The sequence below is a fragment of the Lissotriton helveticus genome, chromosome 7 (genome assembly GCF_964261635.1).
Source record: "Lissotriton helveticus chromosome 7, aLisHel1.1, whole genome shotgun sequence".
NCBI classification, from domain to species: Eukaryota; Metazoa; Chordata; class Amphibia; order Caudata; family Salamandridae; genus Lissotriton; species Lissotriton helveticus.
In genome coordinates this window covers 1,490,225,494-1,490,250,747 of record NC_136068.1, presented here as the reverse complement: position 1 = coordinate 1,490,250,747, position 25,254 = coordinate 1,490,225,494, and positions in this window count along the sequence as shown.

Below are 25,254 nucleotides of genomic sequence, written 5' to 3'. Positions count from 1 at the left end.
CTGCTCAGGTAGGAAGTCGAGTAGGCGTCGGTCTTGTGAGTGCCTCGTAACTCCGGAGAAGTCCCCAAAAAGCAAGGAAAAGAAAGAACACAGTCACTGGGGTATCCACACAGGAATGCAGGGGCCCGGGGAGTGAGGGAAACCAAGTGCACAACAACAACCCCGCCGTCCGTGGTGCTCGTGAGGGGAAGGGGTCTCGACTGTACAAATTTACACTGGGTCTCGAGGGCGCCGCGGCTCACTCCTTCCCACCCAGCCCGCAACTGCGCCCCGTACCTTGTCCAGCCACGCTCCTCCCGTGGGACCGTGGCAGGGCGAAGCGCCAAACCGGTGGCCTCCTGGCTTGTCGACCGCTGGGCTCTCTCCGTAGTCTTCTCCTGGGATCTCCGACTGTACCGCTCTCTGCCTCCACGCCAACACACCGTCCGCCTCCAGGGAATCGCCGTCCGTCTCCTCCGGCGCTCTTCCGGCTTTTGGAGCTTCCGCGTTCGCGGTGGGCGTGGCCTCGCCGTCCTGCCTCCTCGGGTTAAAGGGGCCGTGTTCGTATTCCTCGTTGTAGTCCCACACACCGTAGTCCTCCTGTGAACGCCAGTCCCCTAGTGCAGAGGCAGCAGTCTGTACGGGGACGACAGAAAGGGGGGTCAGAGGCATTGCGGACCACCAGTCCAAGGGCATGTCAGTGTTTTGATCCTCGTGGCCCACCGCCCCGTCACAGTCACGTAGGAGCGAGAACATCAGTCCATTTACTAAAGAGTGAAAGACGCATGGCTATTGAAAAAGATGTACAGAACATTGGCAGGTATGATCAGAAATGTGAATAAAGAGACAAGAGGAAAGTAGGAAGGTACAGGATTTATGAGTGACAGATTGCTTTCGTTTGTATTATAGATTGTACTAATGTGTTGTGAGTAAGAAGCCCTGATGAGAGCCCATTGAGAATCCGTAAGGCTCAAAACGCGTCAGCAATCGCTATTTAGTTAGCAGAAGTGGAAATAAAAGGAAATTCAATTGATTCAGTAAAATAATTGGGATTGAATTATTAGAGTATTGAATGAAACTTCATAGTGTCATAGTGGAGTACATATGGCACATTGGTTAATGTGTTATTCATTTTTATGTGAACTTGTATCAAATTGATGTTTGTCTAAAAATATGGGTTTTTGTATATTGTAATAAATGTGGTGTAAATTGTTGAATATGTTAATATGTATATGTTACTGTTTATATGTTCCAAGAAAAGGATATAAAGTCCTCTCAAATATAAGTTAAAGAATTGAAAAAATAGGGTGACTAAATAACCCAATCACTAAAAGAATATAGTGTGGTTGTTTCGAATAATTCTTAAGTAATTAGGATACCAGGTCTTTGCTTTGTTGTATTCATATATAGGCCCTGCCTGGATCCTGTCCAAATGGGCCTGACCCCCTTTTTGTGCAAACTTTTAGAAAGTTGGCATTTTTCTGCCCTAACCAACTGTGCTTTCCTGCCAGTGTCCTGGGTCACAGAACTGCGAATGGTTCTTCTGTTGTGCGTTGTATATTTTTCTAAAACGGTGAGACAAAGGAAGTCTAGGTGTGAGAGGAGAGTGTCTTCCTAACAAGATGACTGTGGAGGAACTGTGCCCCATCCCGGCTGTATTTCAAAAGGCTCTGTCTGCAGCACACACAAATGAACCTGGCACTAGACCTGCCTTTTGCTTTGTCATCCTAGACAGTTTGGAGGACCAGGACCATGGGAAAGGGAAGAAGTTACCAGAACCAATTTTGGGGGTAGGCCAGTTGATTCCCCCACACAAAGGCTGGCAGCAGGTATAAAAGGAGGGCTGTTAGAACCTCCATCAGAACACTTTGGACCTGTGGATGATTCAGAAGAAAAACTGCCCTTCTGTCTAAGGAAGAGAGACCGCCCTGCTGACTGAATAAATATTTGGACCTCCTTACCTTGAACCCACTACCCAGAATGACTCCAAGGGTCAGTTGGTTGACCTCCTGTGTGAGCTACAATGACACAGCAAGCTTCCAGAGGCCTCCCTGCAACTGCCCAGCTTCATGAGCCCTGCTGCTAGCCTCTGGTGGAGTGAGTCCTGATCCCCAATAGATGCTCCTCAGGTCCTGGACCCCTGGATGACACCAGTGAATGCTCCTCCTGAAGAGAAGGTGAAGTTGAAGAAGTTTTGGGCTCCTTGCGATTACAAAGTGATCTCTGTGCTGAGAAACGACTGCCTGATAGGACCACCAATGTATGTGTCTTGTAAATGTATGTGTCTTGTAAAGCGCACTGCTGCCCTGAGGCGTCGTGGCGCTGTAGACCGCTGGGGAACCCGTCCTGGCTATCCCTGTGAGATGGTCCCTACTGGGTATCTCCAAGGTGAAACCAGGCATCCCCGGCGAATGTGGGGGGCCGTTGTAGAGATGAGGCAAGCTAATGCCTAAAGTTGCCGAGTGTGATCCCTGGTTAGAGTAGGCACCGAGGCGAGAATTATCGAGTCCGCTGACCCTGGTCCATGACCCTGCCGCGTCGGGAATTGAACCCTGCTCCCGGGCCGTTCTCTGCTTCCGGGTCTGCCGCCTCTAACCAGTGAGCCACACCACTCCACCAATGAGAAGTTCCAGCGTGGCCTGCTCTTTGCGCAAACAGCACCTGTCCACGATGACCGAAAATGCAAGACCTGCACTTTGCGCCAACTGGGACAGCCCACAGCGATCACCAATAAGCAGCTCCAGCAAGTCCCAACTGGCTCTTCATGCTACAGCAATGACTGGCTGTGATGCATAACTTGCTCCTCGTGGCCTTCACCAACTCAGATGGCAACCTTTTGTGCTGGATTTGAGAAGGTAACTTTTCAGTGGAACTAACCTGGTTCCTGTATTGAAACCATGCTCCATCGCGGTTCGCCTAAATGTATTACTTTTCCCCAGTCTATCATGACCAGATAACCGCAAGTAGCACTTTGTGCTACTAGGTGTGATTTTCACCTGAAACTAATATCTCCAGTTCTACTGGTTAGATTTTTGTCGGTTTGTTGTCATTTTATTTATTAAGTTTTACTTGGGGCTTTTTAGCTCTCGCCTATGCAGCGGAGGACCTTTAGCCCTCGCTCTGCTTTTTTTGGAAGCACACACTCTTGCTTGTGGCGGCATCTAGTTTGTGGGAACGAGCAGCGGCTCGCCACAAGCACAAGTGCAGTGCTTCCAAAAAGAGCAGACTGTGCGCGCACGCAGGCACGCACCACTCCCGGGCTTGTTAGGTCTCACCTGGGTCAATCGTGGCAACCGAGCTTAACTTTGGTAAAGCGCGGGTGCTTGATTGCTGCAAAAGTAAAGCAATATATGTTTTTTTCTATTTCTTTACTTATGTAGCAATCGCGGGTGAATCGCGGCACCCACGCTTTATTTTAACCATGTTAAAGGTAAAGCGTGGGTGCCGCAATTGCTACAAAAGTAAGAAGTAGAAAAAAACATCTATTTCTTTACTTTTGAAGCAATCGCGGCACCCGCGCATTACTTAGCAGCAGAATTTGGTGGTCTGAGATACATTTTTTCTGTTTCTTAAAGTCTGAAAGCTTGAATGCTGTAATGGGGCCCGCGGCGCGGATAATTACTGAGCGCCGCGGGGGCCAGAATGAAGACTCAACGCGTGTTATTAGTTTCACAGAGTGGTTCCGACTGCCGGAGCCGGGCCACGCCTCTTTATTACATAACCGCACATGGCGTCATGCGCCAGTGCTCGTGCGTCACCTCCAGGCGTGGGTAGACTAAACCGTTACCCCTTCGGAGGACATTGCATTCCTCCTAACCTCTATTAAACAATAAACAAAACATCAACATGTAGATCTATTACCGGGTGTGCCATCGGTCCTCAGTTCCTACCAAGTCATAAGTCACCGACTGCTGCGAATCCTTGGTCCCTCACACCATGAATCCCGCCAAACTAGAGGATGGAGCCGGATTGCTCCTCAAGCCGTATCTGGAATGATCTCCCCGTGATGATGATAGGGAGGGGGCCACTTCCTGTGAGACCCCACCCTCCGGGGATCTCACAGGGGAGTCGGACAGTCCTCTGTCTGGAGTTCCGAGTGGTGATGATGTTTCTCGGTCAGATCTGTCCGGATCATCCATAGGGATAGTCCTTTGGCCATCTTCCATCTCTTCTGCCACTCTCCGTTGACTTGGACCAGCTTCCATATGATCCGGTCTTGAAGAGTTGTGAGTTCCAGCATGGACCTTTTTGAAGAATGATATATTACGAGTGAGTTCTTCAGTTCCTCTTGGGCTGTTACCATCGTGCCTGTTCGGCGGAACACTGTCCACGGGCGTCGTTCAAACGGGAGACGAAACTTGCTCCCGGGGTGTCTGTCTTTGACATAGACCATGTCCCTTTCTTGAATGGTTGACGCTCTTGCAATTCGGTTGATGCTAGCTCGGTTGTTGGTACTGGTCCTTTTGGCTAGGATCCTCGCAGTGTCGATCTGAGAAGGTGCCCAATTTGGGTGATGGAGAATAGTGTCATGCACCACTCGACCCATGCTTGCTGGTCCCGGTGCTCTCTTTCGTAAGATGAGGCGTCAATCGGTATTCTCTCAAGGGGTGCATCTTCAGCACGCGCAATGGGAATGACCTTATTGAGAGTGCGAATGAACCTCTCTACTTCCCCGTTCGCTTGGGGTCAGCGCGGTATCACCTTCCGATGTTGAATATCCCAGGATTTGAGAGAGTCGGCAAACTCTTACCCCTGAAAGGGCGGGCCATTATCCGTCTTCACCACCTGAAAGATCCCGTGAGTTGCAATGATCTTTTCTACTTTAGTAATTACCTCCATGGCTGTTTAACCTCCAACGATTTCTATCTCGGGGTACTTCGTATAATCATCGATGACCACGAGTGCATAGCGCCCATCAGGCAGATGCCCAAAATCAATACTGAAGCACTCCCACGGTTGTTGGGGTTGTCTTCTGTGATGACGGGGTGAGGATGATCTAGTTGGCCTGACACCTGGTACCATTGGAATGTCTTCTGACTGTCAGCTCGACTATCGGGTCCATCCCCGGGAACCACACCTTCGCTCTTAGCTGGCCCTTTGTCTTCACCATGCCCTGGTGCCCTCTGTGTGTGAGGTCCACCGCTTGTTGAGCAAGGCTTGACGGGATCACCAGTGGCTGACCTCTGAGCAAACAACCACTGCCGTCTACAGAGAGTTCTTCCTTGATCAGCATGATCGATTCGAATATGCCCTTCACCTGGGTCGGGTCATCGTGGTTTGAATGGGGCGCCAGTCGTTCACCCGAACTGGGGTGATGGCTAGTTGCAGCCACTCGTCGTCCCGTGTGGCCTCTATTATAGCTTCAAGGCTTATCGGAAGTGATCGGGACCTTTCCGCTACGAACCGGACGTATTCCTCCGTGTCCTCTGCATCTTCTTCCTCCGCTTTGGTTGTGACCCTCAGATGTCTTGATAGCTGGGTTGGATTAGCCTGGCTTGTATTCCACCCGGTAGTCATACCCTTGCAGTTGAAGGATCCATTTCTCTATCCTGGGGGGGTGGAGGGGGGGCTTTGATGCAGTTCCTTGAAATAGTGGGATGAGGGGCTTGTGGTCGGTGGAGACCATGAATGGGTGGCCTTATACATTGACGTGAAAATGCCGGCAGGCCAAGTGGATTGTGATTGCCTCTCTATCTGAGAGTAGCACATCTCAGTGGCCATTAAGGAGCGGCTTGCGTATGCTATCAGAGCCCATTCATCATTGCGTTTTAGCAGCGTGAGCACTGCTCCTAGTCCGTAGGGACTGGCATCAACGGCAATATTGGTGGGCCGGGCTGGGTCAAAGTACAATAGCGTGGTTTCCGCTGAAAGAGCTGCTTTAGTGTCTTTGAAAGCTTGTTCTTGGTCGGGGTCCACTGCCACGTGGTGGTGGACTTCATCAGCTCCCTGAGGAGCTTTGTGATGTTGGATAAGTTGGGATAAAATGCCCACAGAATTTCCTATCCCTAAGAAACTCTGTACTTCCGAGATGGTGGAGGGTGCCGGGGCTCTCTGAACGTCTCGCACCTTGTCAGGGTCTGGGGCTACTCCTTTGTCTGAGAACGTATAGCCAAAGAAACAAATTTTGTTCTTCAAGAATTGGCACTTTTCTTTGTGCAGGGTGGGCCGGACTCTTTGATCCATTGGAGAACACTGCGAAGCCTTCGGTGGTGGTCATCCATTAACAAGGCGAACACCAATAGGTCGTCACTTACATTCAAGACTCCAGGGAGTCCTGCCCTGGTTGTTTTGGCTTACTCGCCACTGTGATCGGGGACACTTATGGAGTAGGCCCGCTAACCTTCTCTATTATCCCTTGCTTCTCCAATGCTTCCAGCTCTTCCTCGACCTTTTGTCGCAGGTAGAATGCGATGCGCCTGTGCCTCAACGCTACCAGTTGGACTGATGTGTCAATATGGAGAGATACCTCTTTCCCTTTTAGGCATCCAATGCCCTTGAAGACGTCACCAAATTCTTCCATGATGGCTTCACTCTATAACCCCGAACCAAGATAACCAGGAACCCAGTCTAATGAACTCTTCCAACAAGATTTCTTGCCTTTTACTAAACTGCCGCTCAGCCACTAAACACGCCTCTGACATTGCCGACCTCATCCTAAGCCTGAAAATGGACATAATTATCCTCGCGGAAACATGGCTCAAGGAATCATCTTCACCATGCCTTGACCTTCTGGTCCCCCCAGATTTCAACATCATTAGATTAGACAGACCTCACAAAATAGGCGGAGGCTTAGCCTGCATACATCGATCTGACCTCTCCATTTCAAAATTTCACTCGGAACCCCTAGACTCCTGTGAATACCTTGGGATCTTGGTGAACTCATCAAGCAAACACCCCCTTAAATTCCATATACTCTATCATCCTCCAGGACAAAACATAAGCTTCACAGAACCAGTTGGACTGACGTGTCAATATGGAGAGATACCTCTTTCCCTTTTAGGCATCCAATGCCCTTGAAGACGTCACCAAATTCTTCCATGATGGCTTCACTCTATAACCCCAAACCAAGATAACCAGGAACCCAGTCTAATGAACTCTTCTAACAAGATTTCTTGCCTTTTACTAAACTGCCGCTCAGCCACTAAACACGCCTCTGACATTGCCGACCTCATCCTTAGCCTGAAAATTGACATAATAATCCTCACAGAAACATGGCTCAAGGAATCATATTCACCATGCCTTGACCTTCTGGTCCCCCCAGATTTCAACATCCTTAGATTAGACAGACCTCACAAAATAGGCGGAGGCTTAGCCTGCATACATCGATCTGACCTCTCCATTTCAAAATTTCACTCAGAACCCCTGGACTCCTGTGAATACCTTGGGATCTTGGTGAACTCATCAAGCAAACACCCCCTTAAATTACATCTACTCTATCATCCTCCAGGACAAAACATAAGCTTCACAGAACAACTTATGGAAATCATCACGGCAAACTCTTCTCCCCACTCGAATGACATATTCCTTGGTGATTTCAATCTCCACTGGGAGAACACGCTGGACAACCAGGTCAACACCCTTAAAACCTTCCTTACTGACCATTCCTTGATCCAAGCTGTCTCAGATCCCACTCACTCAAAAGGTGGCACGCTAGACTGGCTCATCTCTAAACTGAATTTTATTGAATCGATCTCGATTACCCCTTGTGACTGGTCAGACCATCACATTATCACCTTCCAAATCCCATCCTGTAACAAGAAAATACTCCCTCAACAAATTAAACCTAAACAATGGATAAGAGACACAAAGAACATCAATTGGAACAAGCTTACCTCACAATGTGAGAAGGCTCCTATCCCTCCCAACAACATAGAAGACGTCTCTGCCCTTACTGATCACTATAACCACACGATGTCCAAAATATTCGACCAAGCCGCACCGCCAAAACTCAAAAGAATTCCTGAAAAGGATAAAAATCCATGGTTCAGTGAAAATCTGAACGAGGAGAGACGCAAACTCAGATCAACTGAACAGAAATGGTGGCAAAACCCCTCCCCCACCCTGTTGAAACTACTCCGAAAAGCAAGGAAATTATATAATAAAAGTATTCTAAAATCAAAAAAAGACTTCTTCAAATCAGAACTGGAGAATGCTAAGAATAGACAAAAAAAACTATTCTAAATTCTAAATCAATAATCAAACAAATTGGCCAAATCTTCTCTCCTAACAGCATCACAGCTAAGTAGTGACAAATTTTCCACATTCTTCACAGCAAAAATGAATTCCCTACAACTTGAATTTAATAAGACAGCAACCAACTTAACCACACCAAAGATAAGTCAAGCCACTAACCTGGTACCACATAAGCGATCTCCACCCAAAAATAACTCTCACTCGTCCAATTTCAAATGTTATGATATCAATGATATCACCAAAATCCTAGCAACTACTAAACTCAACAACCACTTCAATAACCCGGTCCCAGCAAAGTGCCTGCCCCACATTTATCATATCATATCCCTTCTCTGGACCAAGATCATTAATGCCTCGCTATCACAAGGTCTCATCCTGGACTGCCTAAAATCTGGTCAAGTTACTCCTATCCTAAAAAAAACGACAGCGAGCAATTCTGACCTCAACAACTTTGGACCAGTAACCAACATTCCCATGCTAGCAAAGGTCTTGGAAAAATGTGTGCAGCAACAACTGAATTTACACATCACAAACTTCAATTTATTGAACATTCACCAATCGGGCTTCAGACCTGGCCATAGCACTGAAACAGCCATCCTACATATAGTAGATGATACTCTCTCAGCTCTTGACCGTAATGAAACATGCTTGCTAGTCTTGCTCGACCTCTCATCTGCCTTTGATAGGGTCAACCACAATAAACGTCTAAGAAGACTAGAAGACAGGATGGGCTTCTCTGGCACAGTCCTTCTATGGTTCAAATCCTTTCTGGAAAATAGAACACAGTCATTCATGACTGACAAGATCCTTTCTCCTTCTTCTCATAACCTTCTAGGAGTACCACAAGGTTCTACCTTGTCACCCACTCTTTTCAACTTATATGTCGAACCTCTCACTGATCTACTACAGCAGGCGAACATCTCCTACCACATGTATGCGGACTACACCCAACTTTACATTAAAATCACCTCCATAGAAGAGATAAAGTTAATGAATCTACCTCTCGAAAAAAATGTAAAATGGCTAACGACCAACTTCCTCAAGATAAACTCACAAAAAACTGAATTTCTTTTAATCCCCCCCACACCCAGTAAATCACAAGAAATAAAGGAATGGACCAAATTGATCACTGCTCTGAATTGCACGCCAACGTTGGTGGACTCCACAATATCACTTGGGATCAAATTGGATAAGAACCTTAACATGCAAGCGCACATTAACTTGATGGCCAAAAATGCCCGCTTTCACATCAACTATCTCCATTTATCAAGATCCCTGACCTCAAAACGGCAGTGCAGGCCTTAGTCATCTCAAGGCTAGAGTACGGTTGCTCCACCCTCTCAGGACTTCCCAAAATCTCTTCCACGTCCCTAAGAGCCTGTCTCAACGCCACAGCAAGACTCATTACAGGATCAAGGAAATTTGACCACATTTCACCTCACCTGAAGGCACTCAACTGGCTACCCTATGAAGCTCGTATTCACTTAAAGATTGCTTGCATTACTCACAAGGCGCTACACCACAACACCCCGCTGTTCCTAGCCCAAAAACTTACACAATCTGGGGGAAACAGACATTTTAGGAACACAGTCAATCTTCTCCTGAAACCCGCAAGGTTCAACAAGACTAAAACTTCCAACAGAGCATTTTCGGGAGCAGCGCCAAGAATCTGGAACTCTCTTCCGCCATCCATCAGAAAAATCGCCTCGACGCCTCTCTTCAAAAAGGAAGCAAAATCATTCCTGATGAGGAAATTCCTACCGTAATATCCGCAGAAACACCAGGCCAGCCTCAACTTCTAATTCATTTATCCTCCTCCTCCTCTGATATATCGAAGATATGACTTGCACAAGCTCGAAATGACTCCCTTTTGCGGAACTGTTCTCTACCCTACCTTTATCCACCAAACTTTATTATGTTTTGGATTTCATTTGTTTTTGCGTTGTTTTGTTTGTGTTGCTGTTACCAATTGTGCTTTTCTTCCCTTACTCACTATGTAAAGCGCTCTGTTACCCTACATTGGGTCTGGTTTGCGCTATAGAAAACTCTAAAAATAAAATAAATAAATAAAAAAGAAATGATATCAGTTTCAGTTCTTCCGCTGTCTGACCGATTACCAGCATTCCACTTCCTTCTTTGGTCATGGACATCGTGATGGGGATCTTGAGGTCTTGGTGCTAAGTTCCGTTTTGAAACATCCCAGGAGTGGGATGGGAGTCTTCTGTCCGTAGGCAAACATCCTAATCTTCGCTTCGCGCAAAGGTTAGCATGGACTCAACTGGTTGAACATGTTGGCAGCCATCAGTTCAATCGAGGCTCCTGTGTCTATGGTGGCCCTTACCCTTACTTCTTGGTGGTGAATCTTGAGTTTGCACTTTGGAAGTCTCCGTCTTTTCCGTCTTGGTTGATCTACTGCGAATAAAAAATAATGAGTAGGGTAGTCCTCTGTGTCATCATCCATATCTTCGCTGTCTTGCGTTTCAGTCACTTGCTCCACATGGGTAATCCTAATGGCTGCAGGGCCTTCATGGGTGGCAGCAGGCTTGTCTTGTCTGTGGATGCAGGCCTGCAAGAAGTGCTAGCAGACATGCATGATGTAGCTGGCTCCTCATGTGGCTGCAGGGCTTCTATGGTAGGCCGCAGACTGGCACACAATGTGGCTGCAGGGCCTTAACATATGGCACAGGCCACTCAAAGTCGGCAGCTGAACACAGAGAGCGGCGTGAGCCCATCACCGCCTTGTCGCCAGTGTAATGGGGCCCGCGACGCAGGTAATTACTGAGCTCCGCGGGGCCGAAATGAAGACTCAATGTGTGTTATTAGTTTCACAGCGTGGTCCCGACTGCTGGAGCCGGGCCACGCCTCTGTATTATATAATCGCGCATGGGGTCATGCGCCAGCGCTAATGCGTCATCTCCGGGCGTGGGTATACTGAACCGCTACCCCGCTGGAGGACATTACAAATGCCTCATGGTTTGAAACGTACAGAATTTAGACCTGGAATCTGCAGGGAAATCATGAAAGTATTGGTATAAAATTGGCTTGAAACAGCCCTGGACTTTTCTCCGATGCTATTTTGAAATAAACAATTGCGTAGGACAGACTAAGCAATAATGCGCAGGGCGTTTGAAATTGAAAGTGAGTGTGGGCGAGTGGCATTGTCTTAATCCGACTCATTTCTCAAGGCGTTTAATGGTAAATTCGACAAACTCTGTGTCCAATCATCAGCAGCACCCTTTAATTCCAGCTCATGAACTGTGGTATTTGGTTTATCTTGTTGACATACTGATGGAACCGGCAACGTAGAATTCAGAAGACCGAAAAATAATTATTGAACATGCTTTTTCCAAACTAATGCTTAACACCTACTTGACAAAAAATAAGATTATAATATTCTTTTCTTTATGATGCCACTAGGGTATTTTGCTGTGTAAAGCCTTTGTGTCTCAGGCCACCTCATTCGGTTCTTCCGTGAGTGAGTACAGAGGCTGGCTCACTTATCACCGGCACTGCAGAAGGGTTGTGGTGCTAAATAGAATGGCCGCGTAGTCTTGATTAACCCTTATCCACCTTTAACCCCTTGGGCGCGGGCACGATTCTGCGCCTGTGCGGCGTTTTCCGTAGTGGGCGGGTTCACGGCGGCCCCCAGCCGTCATCAGCACACAAGCCCCGTGATGGATGACGGCTGGGGGCCGTCATCAGCATTGAAGGGGTTAATCCACCACCAGACACTCTGTACCCCTCCAACTCACTCCTGAGCTTTCTTTTTCATCCCTCCTTTTTCCCTTTGTCATTGTTTTTCACCTTTCTCTTCCTCCTCCTCCTTTCTCCCTTTTGTGATTTTCTCTCTTGTTGTAGCTAAAAACTCTGAAGAGGAAATAAATGTGTCTGTGCCCAAAAATAAGTTTTGGTGGGCCCCACCAGCAATAATGGCATCAATTTAGCACTGGTCTGACGTATTTAAGGCCTTTGTGACTTTTACTCTAGTTCTGCAGATGAACTGGTTCTTCACTGAAACCAGTGTTTCTGCCCCTTGTTAGCATTCACTGCAGCCGCCAACCATGCTATGTCCAATAACTGAGGGACATTGTTGCTCGCTCAACCTTGTACAGGGGCAGGAATATCCCCTACATGGTTTTACAGACAGGCACCCATGCCCAAATTAACTAAACTGCAGTGTTCATAGGTATTGCCTTTTTTTGTGAGCCCAGCATGCAGAAGCAGCTATGCATAATCACTGAGGCCTTGGCTGTGTGAAAGGTTCTGGGACCCAGGCACATGGCTCTGTGGTCTGGAGGGGCACAGTCCAAAGATACTTAGTGAATCTCAAGACAACCGGCCCAAAGTTGTTGCCCCTGTGTTGAACCATGATCTGCTGATCAGGAACACACACAGATCAGTGAGTACGCCAGTCCTTAAGAAACACAACAAGCATTCGCATCCCCAACAGGTCTCGCCTTTGGGACCTTTTAAGTGTTTAGCCATGCACCAGTTGATGTTGTTGCACCAAGGATATTGTGCTGGATAACTAAACACTTATAAGGTCCCAAAGGCGAGACCTATTAGCCATGCCAATGCTTGTTTTGTGTTTTGTTTTCACTTTCTCACTGTTTGTGCACTACATAAATACTTTACACGTTGCCTCTAACTTATGCCTGACTGCTTTTGGGCCAAGCTACAACAGTTAAGCACAGGTTAAGTTAAAGACCTTGATGGTTCACCCTGGCAAGAATTGTGTTTATTATTGGAGTAGGGATTCTGCCTCCCTCAACTAATAACTCAATCTCTTGCATGAATACTTAGGGCCTGATTATGAGCTTGGCGTTCCCTGGAGTGCCAAACTCACAGTGGTGCGACGGTGGCATCCTGGCACCGGCGGACCGGCAGTGGTACAGACATATTACAAGTTTGACGATTGGACCACCAGTGGACTGCTGCAACTGCCAGGCAGCCACGTTCCACTAGTAGTGGTGCAGCGATCAGTGGCTCACAATATGCGGGTGGTAACGTTGCGGCACCGCCATGCATATTACCTGTTTCCTGACCAACAGCGGTCTCAATGAGGTTCTTATTCCATGAAACTGCTGGCGGTCAGGAATCAAAGGAGGCCGTACAGGGCCCCCTTTCCCCATACATGTTGATGCAACCAAGGGGCATATGTTGTGCTCCCTGTGGTGTGCATGCACCCCCAGTTCCTGAACGGCATGGACTGCACCAGTCCTTTTAGATAGGCACCACTGTGGGACTGCCAGAGATGAAAAAAGTCATAATCTGGCGGGCGGTGCTCACAAGGCTTTGGCAGTCTTAGAACGGTGCAGTGGCGTGACAGTCCCGCTCCAAGACCGCCAAAGTCGTAATTAGGTACTGAGTAAAGTCAATTCAAATTAGAATGCAACATTACATTAAAGCAAAGAGCGTTTACAAATCTTAATTAATTCAAAGTCATTACATGAGAAATTAGAATGTTGGTTGAGGGGGTTGTAAGCCTTTCTCTAGCCATAGCCACAATCCTTGTCAGGGTGAACCATAAACAGTTACTAAATTAATTTGTACTTACCCCTCTGACAGCTTGGCAACAAAGCAGTCATTAACTTAAAGGGAATGTGTAAAGTATTTATGCAGCACACAGACAGTAAAAAAGTGAAAATGCAGCCAAAGAAAAAACGCTCACCAATTTAAAAAGTAGAGTAAAAATAAATAAGTTATGTGACACGAAAATGACCGAAATCCAATCAGTAGAACCCGAAAATGTGCAAATTCATAGTTTTACGGTATGTACATCACCTAAAAGCAGAAAGCAGCAACTGTGGTTATCTGGTCCTCCCCAATGGGGACAAAGTCACAAGTTCAGGCTGCTTGTGATAGAGCAAGGGCCATATACAGGAGCCAGGAAAGTCTTACTGAGAATTGTACCGTATGTCATTGATATAGGGTGTTGCATCATGCTGCATCACTTCCGATGTGGAGCTATGATGGCTGTGATGTGAGGTCCTGCGTCGAGTTGCGTTGTGCTGCGTCAGTTCCGATGAGGAGCTGCGATGCGATGTCCTGTGCCAAGTTGCGCTGCACTCCATCAGTTCAGATGACTTGCAAGGGCTGTTATTTAAGGTCCTGCGTTGAGTTGCATCACACTGCATCGGTTCCAATGAGGCCTCCGATCAAGGGCTGCAAGGTACTGCGATGCAACGTCCTGTGTCAAGTTGTGTCACTCTGCATCAGTACTGAAGCAACCCACAGTTGGGCCAGATGATGACAGGAAAGGATCCAGGACCTTGGGGCCCTTGAGGATTAGGAGTCACTCCAGCAGAGTCCAGCAGCAGCGAACATGCAGGTCCAGTTGACTATTGGCAGCTGGACAGATGCAGGACAGGTCTCTGGAGCTTGTTATGTCCCTTTAACTCAGAACAGGTGGCCAGTCAGCTGGTGGTTCTGGGTTCAAGAAACAGGTCCATTCTTCCTTCCTCAGGCAGGAGGGCAGTCCTTCTTGCAGCAGGGCAGTCCTTCTTGCAGCAGGGCAGTCCTTCTAGCAGCAGGGCAGTCCTTCTAGCAGCAGGGCAGCCGAGCAGTCCTTCTTTTGAGTCTTCCACAGGTACAGAAGTGATCTGAAGAGTGGGTCTAAGGATCCTATTCTTAAACCTGGTGCCACCTTTGAAGTGGGAGAAGCTTCTGGGGTTTTCCCTCAATAAAGGTGTCTGGAAGTTCTTGCATCCCTGTCCTGGTCCTAGTCTGTCAGCATGCACAATATGTTATGGTGAATACATTTGTGTGTGAACTGAGGCAGTGTCATAGAAGTGCTAGTGTGACAGCTCTACCCCCCTTCCTGCCTTCAGTGAGCAATCCTGACAATGCCCAGGCCCTCTAGTGTGATAATGTCTGGGAGGAATGCCCAAAGGCCATATACACCTAGTCATATGACCTAGGAGATAGGCTGCAGGCACCAGAATGCGTAGGACTAGAAAATGCCAACATTTATAAAAGTGGCATTTTCAGGATTGTGACTTACAATTTGACTTTACCATGAAAGAGGGGTTTAAATTACAATTAATTTGAGTGTAAAAGTGACATTTACACATTTTCCCTATCAAAAGGTGCCAATTATTAAATGTAATAAGGTAACCCAATGTTATTGTGAAAAATGAATTAGAGAGTTTTTCACTACCAGGACATGTACAACTTAAAAGTGCATCTCTATCCTTTTAAATATAAAAAATTCTACCCTTGGGGCTCTTTAGCACCTATCCTAGGGGTGACTTATATGCAATAAAAAAGAAGTTTTAGGCCTGGCACAGTAAGTACTGCAGGCCCACTAGTAGAATTTCGTGAACATGCAATGGGTACCTCTAGTAGCACTTTGCTGGGGACTTATAAGTAAATTAAATGTACCAATTGGGTGTAAGCCATTTTTACCATGTTTAAAGGTGAGAACACAAGCACTTTAGCACGTGTTAGCAGTGGTATATTTCATAGAGTCCTGAAGCCAACAAAAACAAATTCAACAAAACAGGAAGGGTAAAGGGATTTTTTTGGGGGGAAAACGACCTCAAGGAGGTTAGGTCTAACACAGTGTATATAAAGTAACAAGCAAAGCCAATTGGTCTCAAAGACATGACCTAATGGCTTTGGCAATGCTTGTTTTAACATGATGTCTTCATAAATGAAGGTCATCCAGCAGAATGCAGTATAAACTACAGTTTCAATTACATTGCGATCCACAGACCAATGGGTTGCTGGAGCGATTTAATAAATTACTGATGAGTGTCGTGAGCTTTGAAGAATCTCTCAGAGGGAAGTTGGGCATTCGTCTAGTGTCCTTTAAACTCTAAGGACACTAGATCCTTGACCCCTGCCTTTGGGAACTTTTTCAGGAGCCTCACTGCAACTTAACTCATTCCAAAACTCACCACCAACTGTACCCCTCAGAATAGTGAAGTTGAGCAGTCGAAGGTTTACTCAAGGAGATGGTGTGGGATTAGGGATTGAGAACTCAATAAACCAACCAATGCACTCCCCAACCCTCCCCGTCCTCCCCACCCGGGAGTATGCAAGGAGCTCAGTAACATACATCGTTATTCTTCGGCATACAACATACATACTACTTTCTCCTTACTTCATAATCATTATTAAGCACACCTTAACACCTCCCAGCCAATAACTTAATTCCTCTATTGAGTCCACGCAGAACCGCAAGGTCCTAGCGCACATAGTCTCAAGACACTATCAATCAATCAATGAATCCATTTGTAGAGTGCACTACTCACCCGTGAGGGTCTCAAGGCACGGGGAGGGGGACGGGGATGCTGCTACTGATCGAACAGCCAGGTTTTGATAGTCAGCAGGTCCTGGGTCTGTCGTAAGCGGAAGGGGAGGGTTTTCCAAATCTTGGCGGCGAGGTGGGAGAATGATCTGCCGCTGGCGGTTAATCGTTGGATGCTGGGTACAGTGGTGAGGGTGAGGTCAGCGGAGCAAAGCTGGCGGTTCTTGGTGTAGAAGGTGAGTTGTTCATTGAGGCACGCTGGTCCAGTGTTGTGGAGTGCTTTGTGAGCAGTGGTGAGGGGCTTGAAGGTGATCCTCTTGTTGACGGGGAACCAGTGCAGGCCTTTCAGATGGTCTGTGATGTGGCTGTGGTGGGGGATGTCGAGGAAGAGGCGTGCAGAGGCGTTCTGTATGCATGTAGTTGTTTCTGGAGTTTTGCTGAGGTCCCCACGTAGAGGGCGTTGCCATAGTCTAGCCTGCTGCTGATGAGGGCCTGGGTGACCGTCTTTCTGGTTCCTGTGGGAATCCATCTGTAGATCTTGCGGAGCATGCGGAGGGTGTTGAAGCAGGAGGGAGGAGACGGCGTTGACTTGCTGGGTCATTGACAGTGATGAGTCCAAGATGACCCGCAGGTTGCGTGCGTGGTCAGTGGTCGTCGGTGCAGCTCCCAGTGCGGCCGGCCACCATGAGTCGTCCCAGGTGGAGGGGGTGGATCTGATGATGAGGGCCTCCGTCTTGTCCGAGTTCAGTTTCAGGCAGCTGTTCTTCATCTATTCGGCGATGTCCTTCATACCTTTGTGTAGGTTGGTTTTGGTGGGGGTGAGGGCCTTGGTGAGGGAGAGGATCAGCTGGGTGTTGTCGGCATATGAGATGATTTTGAGGTTGTGCAATCGGACGATCTTGGCAAACGGTGCCATGTAGATGTTGAAGAGTGTCGGACTGAGGGACGATCCTTGGGGTACGCCGCAGATGATCTTGGTGTCTTTAGATCGGAATGGAGGGAGGCGGACATTCTGGGTTCTGCCGGTCAGGAAGGAGATGGTCCAGTCCAGGGCTTTGTCACGGATCCCTGTGTTGTAGAGGTGTGTGTGTAGGATGTGGTGGCAGACGATATCGAAGGCAGCCGAAAGGTCCAGGAGGATGAGGGCCGCGGTTTCTCCGTTGTCCAGCAGGGCTCTGATGTCGTCGGTGGCAGCGATGAGGGCTGTTTTCGGTGCTGTGGTTGCTGCGGAATCCAGATTAGGATGGGTCCAGGATGTTGTTCTCTTTGAGGAACGAGGTCAGTTGCCTGTTGACAATGTTATCGATTACTTTCGCCGGGAACGGGAGTAGGGAGATGGGCCGGAAGTTCTTGAGGTCCTTGGGATCCGCCTTAGGTTTCTTGAGTAAGGTATTGATCTCGCTGTGCTTCCAGCTCTCCAGGAAGGCGGTGGTCTCGAAGGAGTTGTTGATGATCTTGCGGAGATGGGATGCGATGGTGGAGCTTGCTTTGTTGAAGATGTGGTGTGGGCAGGGGTCTGATGGTGAGCCGGAGTGGATGGTGTGCATGATTTTGACGGTGTTGTCGTCGTTGAGGTGGGTCCAGGAAAGCAGGGGGTCGGTGTGGCTTGGGGCCAGTGAGTCTGAGGTGTCGGTATCTGTCGGGGGGCCTAGTTGTTGAAGTTGTCATGGATGTCTGCGATCTTGCAGTGGAAGAAGGTGGCTAGGGAGTCGCAGAGGTCTCATGATGGCAGGATGTCGTTGGAGTTGGAGCTGGGGTTGGAGAGTTCCTTCACTATGTTGAAGAGCTCTTAGCTGTTATGTGCGTTGCTGTCAATGCGTTCTTTGAAGGAGGTCCTTTTGGCGGTTCGGATGAGTTGGTGGTGTCTGCGGATGGTGCTCTAATAGGCTATATTGCTGTCTGGTGTCTCTTCGTGGTGCCACTTCTTCTCGAGCCTGCGGTAGGCCTGCTTGGATGCCTGGAGGTCGGCGGTGAACCAGGTGGCCTGTCTGTTGGTGCATCTGTTGGAGGTTTTCTTGATCAGGGTGAGAGTGTTGGCACAGTCGTCGATCCATTGCCTGAGGTTGTGGGCGGCAGCGTCGGTGTTGGTGGTATAAGTTGGTGGTTTCGGGCGAGGGTGGTGTTTAGCTGGTCTTCGGTGACTTTGCTCCAGCGGGGGGCCCGTTGTGTGTTAATAACTCAATGTCCGAATGGTGCTTAATTTTAGAAAGGAAGTACTTCACTCAAAACACACATGATGTAAAACTGCACACATTGGCGGAAAAGGCAGGAAATTATACTTGGAGGTTACTGATAACATTTAGTGATCATGATGAAAGGGTTTAAACTGTTCCTGTGGGGCAACTGATTTAATACTCCTTTCTAAAGTTTGGAAGTAACCACCGCAAAAGCTCTACTACCTTTTCTAGCTCGATGGAAGTGGGGGGGAGCAGGAGACGGAGGTGGTTAGATCTAAGAGCTTGTGATGAATGGACTAGCTTCAACTTTCGTCTGAGATACCCCAGACCTTTCCCTTTCAGAGCCCTGAAGGTAAGTACCAGGGCTTTAAACTGGATTCGGGAGGATATTGGCAACCAGTGAATGTTCTTCAAGTGAGGGGAGATGGAATGGCGGTAAGGGACCTTGCAGATCAGCCTGGCCGCAGCATTCTGAACGATCTGCAACATTGTAGGAGATAGGCTGGAACTCCCACATATAGACTGTTAGAATAGTCCAAGTGTGCGGTAATGAGGGCATGGACTATAGTCTTCATAGAGTCCATGGGCAAGTAGGGAGAGATCTTTTTTATCATACGCAGTTTGCCAAAGCAGGCAGAAGTCACTTTATGAATTTGAGTCTTGTAGGATAATTCGTTATCAATTTGAAATCCAGGATTATGAGCAGCTTTGACAGGGTATTGTGGCGGATTCAGCTCTGACGACCACCACTTGGATGGCTGCAGGGGGGCTGCCTGGTTGAAAAATAGCACCTCAGTTTTGTCGGTGTTTAGCTTCAAGGTGTTAACAGTCATCCAAGATACGATGTTGGAGAGACGAGCTTTAAAGTTCTCGAGTCCGTGGTCAGAGTGGTCTCTAAAGGAGAAAATTAGCTGTGCATCATCAGCATATTAGACCACTCTGACTCCAAATGCCTCTATAACCTTTGCCAGAGGTGCTAGGTAGACATTGAAGAAAAGGGGGCTGAGAGCCGACCCATGAGGGACTCCACAGCTAAGGTTTTTTTTGTCTTTGGACATAACGACATAAAGGGTCGACACCACACCTGTTGTGTTCTGTCTGTTAGGAATGATTTTATCCAGGCCAGAGTTGTGTCACAAATCCCTATATTATGGAGTCTATCCAGCAGTATGGAGTGGGAGATGGTATCAAAAGCCGCGGACAGATCGAGGAGCACCAACATGGCTACCTCGCCTCTGTCCACGCTTTCCCTTATTGTCTCCGTGACTTCCAGTAGTGCTGTCTCCGTACTATATCCGGACCTAAATCCGGATTGTGAGTCATGAAGAAGATCATTGCACTCCAGATAGTCGGTCAGTTGTTCTTGCACGATTGTTTCTAGTATCTTTGCTGGTTTGGGGAGAAGCGATATGGGTCGATAATTACTGTACACTCCAGGGTCAGCCCCAGGCTTTTTTAGAAGAGGGATCAATGTGGCTTGTTTACACGCTGCAGGGAAGAGGCCAGAAAGAAGGGAGGCATTCCATATTGCAATTAAAGGTTGAATGATAATCGGTGCCACGGACGTGAACACCTGGGCGGGAACAGGGTCTACAGAGGATCCTGACTTACACCGCTGCATTTTTTGCAGGGCCATGTCCAGTGAGATTGTTTTAAAGGTGCAAAGCATCTTTTCCCTAGAGGGGGTGCAGAGCTGGGGCGAGGTCTCCTTGCTGGACCTTTCAGAGGAATTAAAGGAGGAAAAGATGGCAATAATTTTTTCATGAAAGAAGTCGGAGAGGCCATCACAGAGCTCTTGACTGGATTTAATAGGATGACTAAGAGCCGCTAGTTTAGTGAAGTCCTTCACAATTTGATATAACGTTTTAGCCGAATTGTCAGCGGTGTTAATTTTATTAGTAAAGTATTCTTTCATGGTAGTCTGTTTGGTTTTATGAAACTTTTTTAAGGCCATTTTGTATGTGGCTTTAGCAGCAGGGTCATAGGTACGACGCCATAGGTGTTCAAGCCTTTTACATTTACTTTTTTCTTCCCGCAAAATCGGGGAAAACCAAGGGGTAGAGGGTTTAGTTCGGGCCGATGAAAGGGTTAGTAGGGGGGCTATGGCATCTATAGCTGTGGAGAGATACATGTTGAATTTATCGACATCGGCATTCAAGTCGTTCAAGAGTTGCCAGTTCAAATTGGCCAGTGTGGGTTCGAGCGTATCGCACGTGACTTTATACCACTTTCTCCCCAGGTTCTTTGTCCTACAGTGAGGAGTCGGAGGAGGAAAAGTATTCAGGTTGAACGGGATTAAAAAGTGATATGACTAAGTCAGAGGGAGTGGTAATAGGGTAGTAAGGCCTGGTAAGTTTGAAAATATAAGGTCAAGATTTATGCCAGCCAGAGTTTCCACCAGGGACCTTGCCTTTACACACGTGCTATCGTCGATATGTAGGTTAAAATCACCTAAGATGGTGAAGTGGTGGTGTTTTAAGGATAGGTCTGCAAGGGTCACTAGTAGCTCCGCGATGTGAAGGGGCTGAGTGTTAGGAGGGTTGTAGATCAGTGCACCTGCACAAATTAGGCGCGATGAATCTGAGATACTGAAATACATTGTTTCGATAGGCCCAGTTTTAACTAGTTTCCTAGAGGTTATCTTCCAATGTGACCGTAGTATTATGGCAATTCCTCCTCCCATTTTTGTGCCTGGCCTACTGATCCCAATAAATTGATAGTCAGGAGGAATTGCTAAAGTAATGTCTGGGTTGGACGTGTCTTTTATCCATGTCTCATTTAGGAGCATCAGGTCCCAAGAGTGTGAGGTTAGGGATAGCCATATATCGCTTGCATGCCGTGGGAGGGACCGACAGTTACGGAGATAGGCTTTTAATTCTCGCGGGGGTGCTTGGCGTGGCTCCTCTATGTTATCTACTCGCAGGCGAGAAGAGGAAGGAGCGAGAGAAAAGGAGCAATCATTACATGCAAAGTGCTTGCTGAGCAGCCAGGAGGGGTAGCACTTGATGTTGCTACAATCGGTCTCGGGCCTCAGCGCTAAAAGTTGAGATCTCGACCAGCAGAGTCGCCTCATTAGGGGGGCGCCGGCAGCTTGGCTGGCGCTGTTCGCTGCACAGGCGCGGACGGGCGCAGACGGGCTTGCTTCCGCTGCGCGTCCGGAATTGCATCTACTTAAGTGTAGAAACGCCCTGCCCCCTGACTCCACCTTCCCATTGTTCTGAATGTTGATTGGCCACCCTACCCTCCACAGCAATCGGGACACGCCCGTGGTGGACCGGGGTAGGGGCGGGGTAGCTGGAGTAGCTGGCGTTACGAGTGGGCAGCAGTTTCAGGCACACACAAAAGGTAGGTTATCAAACAATTTAATTTTAAAAACAGCAGAGTAAAAAGATCACCACCTGCAGCAGCTAGCGCAACAGGCTTCTATTGCGCATCCACCAGAATACAGAGATATTCCCCGACAGAGGTTTAAATTAACAAATGAAGACTTACTGGGAGGCCCCCTGGACAGGCTTCTATCGCGCGTCCACCAGAATACAGAGATATTCCTCGACGGAGCTTTAAATGAACAAATGAAGACTTACTGGCAGGCCCCCTGGACCGTTGTCGTGCCACGGGTCCATGAGGTGGCATTGGTAATTGCGGTACGTGCTGGTGTGCCGAGGTCTCGCCGAGCTCTGTGGCTTGCACCGCCTCTGGCTCCGGTCTGGGGAGCAGGAGGGGCTGGCAGGATTGGGTGGCTCATGGCCAGGATCTGCATGAAAAGAGGGATGCCTACTAAGGCAAACTGCTCTGTTCAAGCCAAAAACACATATATTAATGCAACAACTATAACAGCAGCATCCCCTAATGAAAACACTATGTTCCTGCAGCATTCTAAGGTGGGGAAGCCAGAAACTATCACCAGCACTATTTATGGTAATCCTAAAATACCCTCGAAGGGGAAGCAGAGCCTGGAAAACCTTAAATAAGGAGAAAAGAAGGGGGAAGGAAGGCTGGAGAACACTAACGGAGAAACACAAGACTCTCAGATTGAACATCCATTTTAACAGCAGATACAATATCTATCTCAATTTGAGCAGCAACAGAGCATCATTGCATTTTTCTCCACTATTGCGATTCCTGCTGGAGACTCTGTCGCTGAAGCAGCGGAAGCCCCTGGTGATGGCAACGCAAAGGCTTGCATGGAGATGCTGACAGCCTGGAGACTAAACCTGGCGCCAACTTTGTAGGCAGCCCTGCAAATAAGGTAGAAGTGCCAACCGAAGGAAGTTTAGTCTGCTGGTAAGCCTTAATTCTGTACTTGCTTTAGAGAGGGGCCGGGTAAACAGTGTGAACCAGAAGCTTCTAGAACTTCCATCGCAAATAGCTTCAACTGAGGCATATTATCTAATGCCTGTGTTCACAAACACAGGCATTAGATAATATGGACACTAATGCATTAATCAAAGGGGCAACAAATCAAGGGGCTGGAAGAATCTCAGGAGCTGGGTGACACATTTTTCTCATTCACAGATGACTCCGACATCAGTCTATGGATTCAGAAGCAGGGAGTAATGTCCAGCTTTCCAGCTCAAGCCCAAGTAGCCAACGGGCAGAACCCATAACAGTGGCTAGAAGGAAAAGGCTCTCCAGAAAGAATAAAGACCCCCAGTCATCCGGGCCGACTGCAGATGAATTCTCCAAGCATAATGTAAAATCTGCTTTGAAATAGGACAAGTCAGTTACTCAGAAAGTCTACCCTGATTTGTTGGGACAGGAAGAAGTCTCCAGTAATGTAAAGACAAAGCAAATAGAGGAGCCGTCCTTGAGACTAATTTATGAGTCCATCAAGCAGCTCCAAGAAGAGACCAGACTGGATGGGAAAAAAAATCGGTTGGCAACCAAAAATCTTCAAGATGCGGTTAGAAAGATGGCTAAAGCCTGCGTAGACATGATTCCAAGTCTGTCGGCCACAGAAGAACGCACTGCCATTCTAGAAGAAGATGTGGCACCATCCCAAACCTAGACAGAGTCACAGGGGGCACAAATAGCAGACATCCAATTGAAACTGGAAGATTTTGAAAACAGACAACAGAGGAATAATTTAAGAATTCTAGGCATCAAAGAAGGTATCGAGGGCAATGATATTCTGACTTATACGCTGAATCTCATGAAGGGGGCCTTCCCGGAACCCCAACACTGGAATTGAGTCCTAGAAAAGCAGCGGGTGCCTCGCTTTCCACTGACACTAAAAATACCAGGTCAGTCATGCAATGGCGAAATTCCGAAACCAAGAGCAATCTTAATTTTATTTTTTGAACTTCCTACTCCGTGAAGAAGTGTTTTCAAAAGCCCGCCCGATGTCAAACGAATGTATGAATGACAGTCTTTCTTCACAAGACCAGATATTTGTCATTTTACGGTGGAGAGACGGTGGAGGCTTAGGCAACTAATCCAACCATGCTAGGCTCTGGGGGCAGAAGCATACCTGGTGAATCCGGCTCACCTGAAAATCATATTTCAGAACACCACAAGAGTTTTTACCTATGGAATCCAAGCTAAATAGTGAAATGGTAAACTGAAATAGTCCAGGCAGAGTAGCCCTGCTCTTTAGCAATTTAGCCCTGGTTTGGCACGCAGGGCTCTTGGTGTCAGAACAAGAGGGAATGTAACGGGATATCTTTAAAACAGATTAATAAAAAGAAAAAAGTAATAATAACTCAGTGGGAGGCCGGGCCCCGAGTACAGGCTCCATCACTCAGACCTTCGGTCTGCTTGTTTCACAGTGTAGGTGGGGGAGGTAGGTGGGAGGGAGGAAGCAAGGGCAGGGTAGTGGGGTAGTGGTTCAGGTATGGGGTGGGCCACCCAGGGGGGTGGACAGTGGGGGGAAAAGTGAAAAACACAGTTACATGAGGAAACTAAAGAGGCTGGGGATAAAGGGAAGAAAATGTTGGAACGGCTTAAAATAGCACAATCAGTATGCGAATTGCGACAGTAAATATATGCAGGCTGAACGATCAAGCGAAGCATCGGAAAATCAAAGAAGAGTTGCGGATGCTGCATGCTGATATAGTGTGTTTGTAGGAAACGCACATTGAGGGAAGCAGGAAAAATCTACTAGAGCAGTTGGGGTATTAGCTTGTGCCATACACTATGCATGGAACCAAAACGAGGGTGGTGGCTATTCTGGCCCGGAAGGGGAGATAATATTTTTTAAAAGGGCACCAATAGATTTGGTCGCTGGCGCAGTTGTGGCTTGTCAATTCTTGGGGCTTAAATGTACTCTTTGGTCAGTTTATGGCTCTACGGGCAATGATCCTAACATTTTTTAATTTCTTTATTTGGAGCTCACTGAATGGCCACTACCAATTATACTCTGTGGTGACCTGAAAATCAACAGCTTGGGTGGGAACTGGAATTCCAGTAATTACACTGGCAGGAAAAAGAAAGCTTTTCACGCCCTCACTCTGCTGATGCAAGATAACGGGCTTATAGATGTCTGGTCATACTTAAAACCTCTGGCGAGGGCAGCACATATTTCTCTGCCCCGCTTAGAGCAGAAGTGCAATTACTTTCTGGTTTCGCAGCAACTGCTTACGGAATGCACCATCAAGGGGTTCCCCAGGGTCATGTCAGATCACAACCCCCTGATCCTAGAAGTAAGTAGCA